Source organism: Gymnogyps californianus, chromosome 2, assembly GCF_018139145.2.
Source record: "Gymnogyps californianus isolate 813 chromosome 2, ASM1813914v2, whole genome shotgun sequence".
In the NCBI taxonomy this organism is placed as follows: Eukaryota; Metazoa; Chordata; class Aves; order Accipitriformes; family Cathartidae; genus Gymnogyps; species Gymnogyps californianus.
In genome coordinates, this window is record NC_059472.1 from 17,013,819 (window position 1) to 17,026,119 (window position 12,301).

Consider the following 12,301-nt stretch of genomic DNA (forward strand, 5'->3'; position numbering starts at 1 on the left):
CCTAGCCAGTCAAAAATCTAATAAATCCCTCCCAGAACACTTGAAGAATGCCAGCTACCTAGCCTCAGAAAGTAAGTGACACATGACCAAAATGCAGTGAAACACAGATCACATGCAAAGGTTCAGACTTGGCCTTTGCAAAGCAGTAGATCTATCTGAAGCCTTTTAAAAATCTATCATCTGATGAGTGTAAACTGGAGTCTGAAAGTCAAGCTGAATTTTGTTCAATGCATCTCCCTACAATAAATACTCCAATAAGAATTTAGTCAACAGTCCGGATGATTATATGACCAGAATAGAATACAATTCACTTTTCTACACACATATCGATGCCACAGTACTGACACAGCAAGAAGGATGGTGATTTGATGTTGATCACTACGCTGGTAGGTAAGAAGCTGAACACACAAGAGGATCAGACCATAGGGGAGGCATTGCCATTGATGTTTTTCTAATCAGCCTAGTTAATCTTCTTTCTTCTTAAATATGTTATGTTGGAAGAGATCCAAATAGTTACCACACTAAGTGTTTCAGAAAGCATGATACCTTTTAAGCCCAATCTTCCTCTTTTACCAAAAGCGTCCAAAATCATTAGACTGTTCTAAGGACAGCATGCAAAAGAAGAAGGCTGTGCTTTAGACCTCAGAAATGTTTCAGTGGAATAGCACTGTCAATTTATAGTCCAGGTTTTAGGGGCAAGTGATTAAACCTTGACAAAATATCCTTCTGCTAAAACAGCACTGCATGGAAACATATTATTCTTTATGATTAATGCAGTGAAGTGTGCACTGTAAGATGCCCGATTCAGTTGTATGCATTCAGAGAACTATCATTACCATAATATATTAAAAGGTCCAAGCTGCGACTGAATAATGGCTGTGAGTTACAGAGGAAAGGAGTTCTTGGAAGTCTTTTATACAAACAGGAGAACTAAATGCTGGTTGTGAAAGGTGTTCCTTTGAGCCATACTAAACATAGGTCTATGCATCAGAGTATATTGCGCAGAACTTTCACAGACAAGCAGCTGTGGCAGCAGACTTCAGAGGAATCCAGTTTCCTTTTTCATTGCAGCTGTAATGTCAAACAGTTGTCAGCTTAAAGACTTTTCAGGTGCCACAAAATGATGTAATACCAATAATTAAAGAACATTTGGAGATTTTATTTTTGTCCATTTGACGTTCCTATACTATCACCAGTATAGGTGAACCCATCAGCTTCAAGAGAATTGTTTTAAAATAAGGAATTACAAATAATAATAATAATGTTTTTTAAGTTCTCTGATATGAGTCAGAGTATTTCAGTCCCAATTCTATAGTTGTAGAGGAAAAAACTTAAATCATAACTTCATACTGACAGACAGACAATAACCTTTGAACAGGTTAGTCTTACATAACCCTCAAAACATTGCTGAACTTCATGGTACATAGGTCTCAAAACAGTCCTTTCTTAAAGACTCAATTGTCTCCTAAGTTTAACTTTTCTACAAGCAAGTTCATAAAGGCTGGAAAAATTAAACACTACCTTAATTTTATTATTTATGCTGTGTGCTCATATGACCTCTGTAGTTTATATTATGCTTAAACAACACTCTTATACTGGGTCTGGCTGGGATGGATCTAATTTTCTTCATAGCATCCCATACGGTGCTGTGTTTTGGATTTGTGACTAAAACAGTGTTGATAAAACATCTGTTTTTTCACTGTTGCTGAGCACTACTTGCAATGTCAAGACTTTCTCTGTTTCTCACTCTGCCCCTCCACCAAGCGAATAGGCCAGGAGTGGGCAAGAAGCTGGGAGGGGACACAGCGGGGACAGCTGACCCAAAACAGCCAAAGGGATATTCCAGGCCATATGATGTCATGCTCGGCAATAAAAAAAAATGGGAGAGGGGGTCATTCAGAGTAGTTGTTGTTCAGAGATTGGCTGCACATCAGTCTGCTTGTGGGAGGTAGTCAGTTATCGCTTTTGCATCACTTTTTTTGTGGATTTCTTTTTTGGGGGGGGCAGTCAGTCCCTCTTTCCTTCACTTATTAAACTGTCTTTATCTCAACCCATGAGTTTTGTTGCTTTTGGTCTTCCTATTCACTCCCCAGTCCAGTAGTGGGGGGGAGCGAGCAAGTGGCTGCATGGGTCTTTAGCTGCTGCCTGGGGTCAACTTAACACACCTCTTTAAATGTTTGTCAGGGTTGCAGGCAGGTGAGTGGACTGCTGATCTGGCCCTGGATTGCAGTTAACTGAACGGGATGTGAGAAATTACAGGACATGACACGAGAAATGTCTGGACATGACAAATAGCAGTCTGAGAAGCTGCCAGGGGTTAAAGACAGTACCACGAAGGAGAGCTGGATCTCACGGGTGTGTAAAGGGAGCAACAGGAAAGGGCTGAACCTCACAGATCCCTGCAGGGAGCACTGGGTCCCATTGGGAGTGTGTTTGCCCAAGGCCAGCACTGCCAGAGTAACTGTGCCAGTTATGCACCACTGTCACCCATGTAGTGATAGCAAAAATACCAAACTGGGTATGGAGGTAGCAGTGCTGGGACCGAAGATGAAAAAATAAGTAAGGGCAGGTTCTTTATCTGAGGGGACAAAGGTGGTAAAAAGAGGGTCAAGAACCAGAAAAAGTGATAACGATGTATGTAAGTAATTTCATTGGTGCTGTCCAGGTGTAGTTGTCAGGCAGTCCTGTGTTAGACGCCACAGGCTGTGACTGACTAAACCCCTAGGGGTGGAATGTGACCTCTACAGCTGAAGAAGGCTCAGTGGAGATGGGCAAGGGTGATGTGCCCATGAAGCTCGGAGAATAATGCAAAGCAGCTCACTTTATTTCAACACAAAGGGGAACAGAGGATGGCCTTTGTTTTAGATAAATAGCTGTCAACAGTTGAGTGTTTCAGCTGGTGGTGTAAATGTTTCTCCCTGAATTCATTAAAAGAATGTGAAGTGTGGTGTTCCCTCACCAATATTATGGAAAAAAACTCCAGGTCCCCTGAATGCAAAATCAAGTCAGACACCTGTGTTATGATCAGAACAGGTTTGTTGTTCTGCTCCAGGCTTTGCTGGTCAGGTCAGGGCTGCTCGCCAGGGACCTCCAAACAGCCCCAATCACATGCTTTACTTCACTTTATAGTCAGTTTTTTTCCCCTGTTTCCTCCTCCTGGATAAACAGTTCTTATCCATTAAATTTTTTCTCCATTTGCTCCAGTTTTACTGATTTTACATCCTTGCTTTTTAATTTTGGCCTTAGGTATCAACCCCTTGATGAACCAGCGGCACCTGTTTCATTATTTTTTGGCATCTTTTGCTTAGATTCAGCTCCTGATACTCCCCTCCCACAACTTCTGTAGTTTCTGCCTTTCTTGTCTTAGTAGCTTAGGCCCAGGTCAGGTGAGGCCAGCTACTTTTCCCTTTGCATTTTCTGCAGGATCCAGAAATTTCTCATCTTGGTACCCTGTTAGTCTGGCCATGGGACAAGGCTAGCTATCTGCACACATATCTTAAGAAAGACCAAAGAAGTTTTCAAGCTCAAAAGAAGGTTTGCGAATAGAAACTAGAACAAATAATGTTTTCTAAATAAAGAAAATACACTGCAACTTGATAGGACAAAATAGAAGTAAGTAATTCTCCCACTGCCCGTTTTGCCCTTTCAGGTTTCCAGAATGGTCAGTAGGGTTGTCTGCCTCTGCTTCGCATCACTGTTTGCAAACTACTGTTTCCTAAGTGTGTCTTATGCTTCAGAAGTAACATCTCACTTCCTCCAAAGGGTACATGTGGTTCCAAAGTGTACATGTGGTTCAGTCTTCACATATATTTAGCACAACTGAGAATGATAAATCACGTTCCCTTGATTATCAGAGTCTATTGCACATAATTACCATTTTTCTACTCTAGTCATGGCCACTATCAAAGGAAGTACATGAACGTGCCCAGTATCTTTTGTTTACTACATCATATATTTCATTCACTCCTTAGTGATGACCACCTTCAATAGTGATTTCCTGTCTTTTAATACTTGCCTGTAAAATCCCACATACACGAGGGATACATTTATCAGCATAAATAGGAGGAATACAAAAAAAATTTCCGTCTTTAAATATTAGTTGTACCTAACTTTAGACATGAAATAATAAAAGGCTTTAAACATAATTCTACAATATTTGCATGGTGTCTTTACAGGGCTCTATTAAAAATGCTTATTAAAATTAAGCAAAGAAACATGAATACTGGAGAAACTTTATTTTCTATATGTCTCATAGGCAATTATTGTGTTTCTGGTGAAAGGCATTAAACTAAATTCTGCGCTCACTAATATAAAAGTGAAGTAATTTCAGAATTTTTTAGTAGGACGTCTGCAAACCATCTTCACATATAAGCTTAGTCAAGTTCCAGGCTTCATTAATGAAAAAATAAAAAATGAAAAAATTATGGCATACATTATCTAAACATTACATACAATACCTAAATCTCATGAAAGTCTACTACTGATTTTCCTAGACTATTTATGTGGTTTACTTATAAAGACCCCAATAAGGTTCTCATCTCTGGGTCTGGAAACTAGCTGTTAGACATTGCATAATTGGTTATGGTGTCTGAAAATGAGATTCATTTATCACAACATGTTGATCTAGTGAGTATGGAGACAGACTTATTTCTACTACTCACTAATACTAAATACACAGTTTTTATGGCATAGAGCTGATAGCAGCTCCTCCCTAAGCAGAAGGGAAATAACACACAATACAGAAAACCTAACTTTCATTTCATCCAAACCAACATAGTTTTGTATATCACAGAATGTGAACAGTATCATTTACCTCCCTTCAAAGTATTGCAGCCTACAGACCAGGGCATATTACTGATTGCAATTCTTTCTGTTTCAATATCTGAAGATTTTCTACTTTATACAAACCAGTGACACAATCATTAGCAATGGGGAACCTACCTCTCCCTTTTTCTAGCTGAAATAACATGCTGAAGCTCACACTGTTTCTGTCTTTCTCCCTCTAACCCCGTTGTGGGTTTTTTTGTTTTGTTTTGCATTGAGTTCTTTTGTTTGGGTTTTTTTTGGTTTGTTTTTTTATTCCAGTTAAGGTATGTGATCTTTAACAGGAAACATTTAATGAGTCCTCCTTAGGTCTCCTGAAGCACTGTAACCTGGTAGTTGGAGAACTCTTCAGGAAAGGGCAGATGACAATCAAATCCCACTGCAAAGGAATTTAACCTAGGTCTCCTACATTTTGTGTGACTACTTTTGTGTGAAGACTTTTAATACAAAGTCAAACAGTGAGCTTCTAGATGTGTTTTGCATGAGGCTAGCAGGCATCTTCAGACAGCATTTCCCACAGCTCTGGTATGTTCCCAGAGTCTTCCACATCTAGCTCCTTACACGGTGATTTTTGTTCTAACTAGATGACCTACTAAACAAGAAAACCCTGTTATCACTTTGACATTGTGTCACATACTGGTGTAAAACAATGATTCAGAGTATAAGGCATTAAAGAAAAAGGCCTGAAAGTTTTATATTGTGCAGGTTTAAATTTGTTCTGTTTATTTTTATATGTAGCAGTTACTAATTAAAACTTCAAATAAGAATTCCACTTTTCACTAATAACCATATATAACAGTGTTTCCTTAGACGACTTCTGAAAAGTGTTCACCTTTAGCAATATGACAGAAAGGTCATCTGTCATTCACAGCAAGAAATATTAGATATGTTGAGAGTTTGAGTGAGGTTGGAAGGTGAAAAATTACTTGTTGAGTTTCCTTTTTTCCTGTTTGTTTTATGTTCCACCATTATTAAGAGGTTTTTTTGTTTTCTTCACATAAATTTGCAAGGTTGATGTAGCAATTAGCCAGATAGGACAGAGGCTAATTACTCCAATTTACTCCTGAGAGACAGCGGAACTTTACACTGAAAAGCAGAGCCAGATATGTGTAAGAAAGAGAACTGAAAAATCAGCTTTCATGTGTTTGAGAGTGAGTTTAGAAAAATCACTGGAAATTAGCACTGAAATAATATTGGAATAGTAGGACAGAAAAATGCTGAGAAGTAACTGAAACTCCAAGGAGAAGAACATAGGTTTCACCTTTTGAGGAGGCTGCTTACGTGGGATATTATAAACTCTTTGTGGAGGACAAATAAGTGAGGAATTGCAACTATAAGAAAAGCCTGAGCAATCGCTTAGACAGTACAGTGACAGTGATTCTAGTGTGCAATTTTTTCCTAATGAAACATCTACAGCTGAGAGTTTGTGTAAAACATAAATAGCAACTTCTCTCCATAACCACTGAAATCAGAAAGGTAGGTAAGGGAAAATGTTAGTAAGTTGAGAAAGTGATTTGAGTTTTCTGTCAAACAACATATTAGCATGGATCAAAGATGTCAAAGAGCTTATTAAAATATTACTCAAAAAGGCATATTAATAAAAATAAACATTAAGCCAAGATCTTAGTGGACCTGGATGAAATTGCACATTTTTTGCATCAGAAGTTGGAACAAAAATATGAAATGTCAATTTTTTTTGAAACAAAATACTATTAAAGTGTTACATTTTGTCTTGTCAAAACATTTTTCTTTGTTAAGGTCAAAACATTTGTATAGATAAGATGAAAAAGTTTCACTTCAGTAGTATCATTTAGAATATAATATACAATAGTCAAAATGAAGATGCCAATATGAAGTGTTTTGACACTATTTTGTTACAAAAATTCTGCCTATTTGTTCTGTATTTTGGAGGTGTGGGAGAGAATCTGTCAGAGTACAGTATAATAGTGAGAAAAGAACTGCCCTGTCGTGGTTTAACCCCAGCCGGCAGCTAAGCACCACGCAGCCGCTCGCTCACTGCCCCCCCACCCCTGGGATGGGGGAGACAATCAGGAAAAAAAACTCGTGAGTTGAGATAAAGACAGTTTAATAGGACAGAAAGGAATGAAAAACAATGATAATGATAATAATAATAATATGACAATAGCAATACTAAAAGAATTAAACTATACAAAGCAAGTGGTGCACAATGCAATTGCTCACCACTCGTTGACCGATGCCCAGTTAGTTCCCGAGCCGCGATCCCCCCTCCCAGTTAACTCCCCCCAGTTTATATACTGGGCATGATGTCATATGGTATGGAATAGCTCTTTGGCCAGTTTGGGTCAGCTGTCCTGATGGTGTCCCCTCCCAGCTTCTTGTGCCCCTCCAGCCTTCTTGCTGGCTGGGCACGAGAAGCTGAAAAATCCTTGACTTAGTATAAACACTACTTAGCAACAACTAAAAACATCAGTGTGTTATCAACATTCTTTTCCTACTAAATCCAAAACACAGCACTATACCAGCTACTAGGAAGAAAATTAACTCTGTCCTAGCCGAAACCAGGACAGTATCCACCCCTTATTCTATACCATCTACATCATGTCCAGGTCCCACACTTCCCAATGCACTTCAATTAATCACCACCACTTTTGCCGCCTTTTAATACATATACACACAGATATCATTCCCTTAATGTATAAGCCTTTACAATGTCCATTTAAAATGTTCGTTGAGTTAATTCAGTCCATGACTTTGGACTCCATCTATCATAACAGTCTGTCTGGGCAGGAGGGATGGTGTGAAGTCCGCTCAGTCGGCAGAGCAGGATCCGGCTTTGGTGCAGTGCAGCGGGCAGATGACATTGGGCGCAGCAGGAGGATGGTGTGTAGTGTTGGATTGTTGCATGCTGCAGTCAGTCCTGGTTCCATCACTACTGCACTTCGCTTGGTTTTATCAAAGTTCATTATTAATCTAGATAATTCATACTGTAATACTGTTGATATAGCATATAACAACTATAGTAATGATGACATACAATGGCAGGGTTATATAGCAATTAACATAATACGATTTAATTCACTGGCTATTCTCACCTAAAATCAAATCCCCTTGAGGCACACATCGGACTTCCCCGTCCTTCCGCATCACCCACCAAGTGCACCCAGGTCCTTGAGCAAAAGCAATCCCACGAATGGGTTTTCCTTTGCCTGAGGCAGGAGTAACCCAGACTGTCTTCCCTAGCATATTTTTTATGTGCACTACAGGGACCTTATCCCCTTCTACAGTACGTAAAAGTTCTGATTGGGCAGGGCCAGCCCGATTGGCAGATCCTCTAGTGTTGACTAACCAGGTGGCCTTTGCTAAATGTGTATCCCAACGTTTAAAGGTCCCACCACCCATTGCTTTCAATGTAGTCTTTAACAGTCCATTGTATCGCTCGATTTTCCCGGAGGCTGGTGCATGATAGGGGATGTGATACACCCACTCAATGCCGTGCTCTTTGGCCCAGGTGTCTATGAGATTATTCCGGAACTGAGTCCTGTTGTCTGACTCAATTCTTTCTGGGGTACCGTGTCGCCATAAGATTTGCTTCTCGAGGCCCAGGATAGTGTTCCGGGCGGTGGCATGGGGCACGGGATATGTTTCCAGCCAGCCGGTGGTTGCTTCCACCATTGTAAGCACATAGCGCTTGCCTTGGCGGGTTTGTGGGAGTGTGATGTAGTCAATCTGCCAGGCCTCTCCATATTTATATTTCAGCCATCGTCCCCCATACCAAAGAGGCTTTAACCGCTTGGCTTGCTTAATTGCAGCGCATGTTTCACATTCATGGATGACCTGTGCGATAGTGTCCATGGTCAAATCCACCCCTCGATCACGAGCCCATCTATATGTTGCATCTCTTCCCTGATGACCTGAAGTGTCATGGGCCCACCGAGCTAAAAATAATTCACCCTTATGTTGCCAATCCAAATCCACCTGAGCTACTTCAAGCTTAGCAGCCTTGTCTACCTGTTGATTGTTTTGATGTTCTTCAGTGGCCCGGCTCTTGGGTACGTGGGCATCTATGTGACGTACTTTCACAACCAGGTTCTCTAGCCGGGCAGCAATATCTTGCCACAATGGGGCAGCCCAGATGGGTTTACCTCTGCGTTGCCAGTTACTCTGCTTCCATTGCTGCAACCACCCCCACAGAGCATTTGCCACCATCCATGAATCGGTATAGAGATAAAGTACTGGCCATTTTTCTCGTTCAGCCATGTCTAAAGCCAGCTGGATGGCTTTCACCTCTGCAAACTGACTCGATTCACCTTTTCCTTCTGCAGTTTCTGCAACTTGTCGTATAGGACTCCATACAGCCGCCTTCCACCTCCGATGCTTTCCTACAATGCGACAGGACCCATCAGTGAACAGGGCATATTGCCTCTCATTTTCTGGCAGTTTATTATACAATGGTGCCTCTTCAGCACGCGTTACCTCCTCCTCTGGTGATATTCCAAAATCTTTGCCTTCTGGCCAGTCGGTGATCACTTCCAGAATTCCTGGGCGACTAAGGTTTCCTATTCGACTTCGTTGTGTGATCAGTGCAATCCACTTACTCCACGTAGCATCAGTTGCATGATGTGTAGAAGGGACCTTCCTTTTGAACATCCAGCCTAGCACTGGCAGTCGGGGTGCCAATAGGAGCTGTGTTTCAGTACCAACCACTTCTGAAGCAGCTCGAACTCCTTCATATACTGCTAATATCTCCTTTTCAGTTGGAGTATAGTGGGCCTCAGATCCTCGATATCCCCGACTCCAGAACCCTAGAGGTCGACCTCGGGTCTCCTCAGGTGCTTTCTGCCAGAGGCTCCAGGTAGGGCCATTCTCCCCGGCTGCGGTGCAGAGCACATTTTTAATATCTGGTCCTGCCCGGACCGGCCCAAGGGCTACTGCATGAACTATCTCCCGTTTAATCTGTTCAAAGGCTTGTTGTTGTTCAGGGCCCCATCTAAAATCATTCTTCTTCCGGGTCACTTGGTAGAGAGGGCTTACAATCAGACTATAATTTGGAATATGCATTCTCCAAAAACCTACAACACCTAAGAAAGCTTGTGTTTCCTGTTTACTAGTCGGTGGGGACATAGCTGCTATTTTGTTGATCACATCCATTGGGATATGACGACGTCCGTCTTGCCATTTTATTCCTAAAAACTGAATCTCCTGTGCGGGTCCCTTCACCTTACTTTGTTTTATGGCAAAACCGGCTTTCAGAAGAATTTGGATTATTTTCTCCCCTTTCCCAAAAACTTCTTCTGCTGTGTTGCCCCATACAATGATGTCATCAATGTACTGCAGGTGTTCTGGAGCTCCACCTTTTTCTAGTGCATTTTGGATCAGTCCATGGCAAATGGTGGGGCTGTGTTTCCACCCCTGGGGCAGTCGATTCCAGGTGTACTGGACGCCCCTCCAAGTGAAAGCAAACTGTGGCCGGCACTCTGCTGCCAAAGGGATTGAGAAAAATGCATTGGCAATATCAATTGTGGCGTACCACTTGGCTGCCTTTGACTCCAGTTCATATTGAAGTTCTAGCATGTCTGGCACAGCAGCACTTAGCGGTGGCGTGACTTCATTCAGGCCACGGTAGTCCACTGTTAGTCTCCATTCTCCATTAGACTTTCGCACTGGCCATATGGGGCTGTTAAAGGGTGAGCGAGTCCTGCTGATCACGCCTTGGCTCTCCAGTCGATGAATCAGGTTATGGATGGGAATCAGGGAGTCTCGGTTGGTGCGATATTGCCGCCGGTGCACCGTTGTGGTAGCGATCGGCACCTGTTGTTCTTCAACCTTCAGCAACCCCACAACCGAAGGGTCCTCAGAGAGACCAGGTAAGGTGGACAACTGTTCAATTCCCTCTGTCTCCAAGGCAGCTATACCAAAAGCCCACTGATACCCCTTTGGATCTTTAAAATACCCTCTCCTGAGATAGTCTATGCCAAGGATGCATGGGGCCTCTGGGCCAGTCACAATGGGGTGTTTCTGCCACTCATTCCCAGTTAGGCTTATTGCAGCCTCCAATACAGTTAGCTGTTGAGATCCCCCTGTCACACCAGAGATACAGATGGGTTCTGCCCCTTCATAACTTGATGGCATTAGGGTACACTGTGCACCAGTATCCACTAGAGCCTTATACTCCTGTGGGTCTGATGTGCCAGGCCATCGAATCCACACAGTCCAATAAACCCGGTTGTCCCTTTCCTCCACCTGGCTGGAGGCAGGGCCCCTCTAATCCTGGTCAGAGTATTTGTTACTCACTTCTTGTAAAAATGACTTAGAGGTCCCTTCAAGAGGGTCAGAAGCCCTTCTACTTTGTCTGGCAACCGGAGCGGCATCTTTCCTGGAAGAATCCCCTTTTCTGATTGTTTTTCCTTTCAATTCACGTACCCGTGCATCTAGGACTGAGGTAGGTTTTCTATCCCACTTCCTCATGTCCTCTCCGTGGTCACGCAGGTAAAACCACAGGGTACCCCGTGGTGTATACCTCCTATATTCTCTCTCTTGATCAGAGGAATGCTCACTCCTAATAGCTGAGATATTGGTCTGTACAGGTGGGGAGTAGGACTTTTCGATCAGTTCAATCAGTTTTTCGGACTTCTCGGACAGTTTTTCCACAGCCGAGACACAGGCTCGTAGGGATGAAGAGAGATTTTCTTCATATTGCCGGAGTTGGCGAGCCATTTCATCCACTGTCGGTGCCTCTTCGTCTTTCCAAGTTAGTACTGCCAATGGGTTAGCATATGATGATGGTGCGCTCCGTACAAACTTCCGCCACATGGGTCGTGTGCATTGAACTTCATCTGGATCTTTGGGTAATTGTAAACTGTCCGGGTCATAATAAATCATCTCTAGCACGGCTAATTCCCTCAGGTACTGAATACCTCTTTCCATGGTACTCCACTTGCCTGGTTGACATATAACATCTTCCTTGAAGGGATACCTTTCCTTCACACTTGACAGGAGTCGCCTCCAGAGGCTGAGGGCTTGTGTCCCTTTTCCAATCGCCTTATCAATGCCACCTTCCCTAGCAAGTGATCCTAGCTGCTTGGCTTCCTTACCCTCTAATTCCAGGCTACTAGCCCCATTGTCCCAGCATCGGAGCAGCCAGGTGATAATGTGCTCACCTGGACGACGGCTGAAATCTTTTCGCATATCCCGCAGCTCACTCAGGGATAGAGATCGGGTGATTACTTCTGGTTCTGCCTCTTCCTCCTGTTCTCGTGATGGCCCTGGTTCATCTTCATCCTTCGCTAAACGAGCTGATTTTTTTGTATATTTCTTCTTCTGTATAGGGGTGACTGATACTGGCACAGATTGGTTCTCTGGTTCAGCCACAGCGCCTGTCGCAGGGGTCGGAGTAGCTGCAGTGCCTGTCGCAGGGGTCGGAGTAGCTGCAGTGCCTGTCGCAGGGGTCGGAGTAGCCGCAGCGCCTGTTGTCAGGGCTGGAGTAGCCGCCTTGCTT